Genomic DNA, 3122 nt, shown 5'->3' on the forward strand with positions numbered 1-3122 from the left:
AGTTATGTTCTTCCACTGGTTCCCCTCAAGGGTGTGTTCTTTCCCCTCTGCTTTTTATTTTGTACACAAATGATTGTAGGAGCACATTTGACAATAGGTATATGTTAAAGTTTGCAGATGATACTGTGATTGTGAGTCTCCTAGCAAATGAAGAGACATCTCATGGACCTGTGGTGGAGGATTTTGTCTCTTGGTGTGCAAATTGTAATCTAAATTTAAACATATCAAAGACCAAAGACATGATTATAGACTTTGGAAAATTGGCCATTTCAGTCTCTCCTACTGTTATAAATGGAAGGGACATTGAGCTTGTGGATGAATATCTATATCTTGGTATAGTGATTGATAACAAATTCAATTTTAATGCTAATACTGATGCCATTTGTAAAAAGGTTCAACAGCGTATGTTTTTCCTAAGAAAAATGAACACTTTTAAAGTATGTTCAGTGTTGACGACACTGTTTTATCTGAGTTTTATCGAATCCGTCATTTCTTACTGTGCCATAGTATGGTTTGATTGTACTAGCCTGTCCAATAGAAATAGAACGACTAAGCTGATTAAGACTGCTTCTAAAGTAATTGGAGTCCAACAGATATTGCTCCAGAACATTGTTAAAGAACGGGTTGTTAAAAAAGCCTATTCGATAGGGCTGGGACGGTTACCGCATTACCGCAATACCGCGGTCACGTGACGCCTACCGCGGGTCTGAGCTCGTCACCGTCATCACTGCAAAATTTTTTTTATAAATAAACACTGGCCTGCACATGTGTTCACGTTGTGTCTAATGACATGGATTGTGTCTAATAACATTGTGTCTTACATGGATTCAAGGTGTTCTAAACAAAACTTATCAAAAGATGGAGCAAATCCGACCTTTCGCAAGATGGGGAGCGCAATGTTCCATGACACATAATAACATTCCATTCGTAGGCTATTCACCATAACCCCTCATTTACACCGCACACGTCTGCGGCGCATTACGGCTGCGACAAGGCTACCGGAGCTGATCGCGCCCATTCTAGTCAATGCTTGTGTTTACACCGGCCGCGACGCGTCGCGTCTCAGAAGCTTCCCAGAAGCGGCTCTCCGCGCCGCATCGCTAAATATAGGCGTCTAGTCTATTTTTGACGGACGCGCGTCCAGTCGCACCGGAAATACAAAATAAAAGTAAAAAATAAATAATAATAAACACCCTGCAAACTCCCAATTGTATTACACACCAATATCCTTGGTAGAAACCACAGACTGTATGGTAGAAACCCCAAAAATCAAGAAAAACCACGTTGGACAGCCAAATCACGTGGTCTCACGCATCCAGTCGCTCCGGTTCTGAAATGCTCCCGGTGTGAGTTGGCACCGCGTGGAGGACGGAATAAAACCTTGTCGCAGACGTAATGCACCGCAAACGTGTGCAGTGTAAATGAGGGGTGACCCCTCATTTACACCGCACACGTCTGCGGCGCATAACGGCTGCGACACGGCTACCGGAGCTGATCGCGCCCATTCTAGTCAATGCTTGTGTTTACACCGGCCGCGACACGGCGCGTTTCAGAAGCTTCCCAGAAGCGGCTCTCCGCGCCGCTTCGCTAAATATAGGCGCCTAGTCTATTTTTGACGGACGCGCGTCCAAGTCGCACCGGAAATACAAAATAAAAGTAAAAAAAAACATTGTCAAATTCAAAATAAACACCATGTGCAAACTCTCAAACGTATTACACACCAATATCCTTGGTAGAAACCATAGACTGTATGGTAGAAACCCAAAAATCAAGAAAAACCACGTCGGACAGGAAAATCACGTGGTCTCGCGCATCCAGTCGCTCCGCTTCTGAAATGCTCCTGGTGTGAGTTGGCACCGCGTGGAGGACGGAATAAAACCTTGTCGCAGACGTAATGCACCGCACACGTGTGCGGTGTAAATGAGGGCACGTGTGCGGTGCATTACGTCTGCAACAAGGTTTTTGGACGCGCGTCCGTCAAAAATAGACTAGGCGCCTATATTTAGCGAAGCGGCGCGGAGAGCCGCTTCTGGGAAGCTTCTAAAAAGCGCCGCGTCGCGGCCGGTGTAAACACTTGCATTGACTAGAATGGGCGCGATCAGCTCCGGTAGCCGTGTCGCAGCCGTAATGCGCCGCAGACGTGTTCAGTGTAAATGAGGGGTAAGGGGTTACACTCTGTGGCGCGTTACGGCTGCGACGCAGCTACCGGAGCTGATCGCGCCCACTCTAACATTAGTCAATGCTTGTGTTTACACCAGCCACGACGCGGCGCGTTCCAGAAGCATCTCTCCACGCCGCCTAGTCTATTTTCGACGGACGCCGTGTCCAAGCCGCACCGTAAATAATAAAAATAAAAAAAGTCAATTTCAAAATAAACACCCTGTGCAGACTCCCAATTATATTGCAAATGTCTTATAGCCTATAATTTGAAGCCCCAAAAGCAGGACCTCAGCTTTTAAATGCACGTGCTTATTTAACACAATTCTCTCACGTGAAGACCGCGTTTGTCAACCCTTGCGGAGTCGCGGCGAGTGCACGGCACCAGAGAGTAATCTTGATGGCACTCGCAAGAAAATGGATAAGCACTCTACATAATCAAATTCACAAATATTACACCATTTAAACATTATTCAAATACATAGGCTACGGAGTTACTAAAACAATCTTTGTCAAAGAATACACTTGTTTGTTCACAGTTCTTGTTTCCATTTGTTTAATTTCAAGATCTGAGGTGAATTATCCATTGTTGCTTTTACAGCTACAAAGCTGGAGCACTAAATGATATTCAAAGTCACATTACACGCTTTTAACATTAAATAAAGCACATAAACAGTAGGCCTACCTGAGATTATCATCGCCACACTTTGTGTTTGTTGTTCCAGCGCGACGTCTCAGAAAAAAAAGAAAAAAAAACTGGGGGAGGGTGGGAGGTTGGTTGAGGTTTAAAGCGGTTTACCGCAATACCGCGGGAATTTCTTGCTTTTCAACCGCGGTAAGAAAAAATCCATACCGTCCCAGCCCTACTATACGCTGATTTCACGCAGCCGCCATTTTGAAATCGAAAGTGAGGCTCCGGTGGGAAAAACCCCGGAAGTAAAGATAAACAACAATGCCTTTGGACC

This window comes from Rutilus rutilus (assembly GCF_951802725.1).
Source record: "Rutilus rutilus genome assembly, chromosome: 19".
NCBI classification, from domain to species: domain Eukaryota; kingdom Metazoa; phylum Chordata; class Actinopteri; order Cypriniformes; family Leuciscidae; genus Rutilus; species Rutilus rutilus.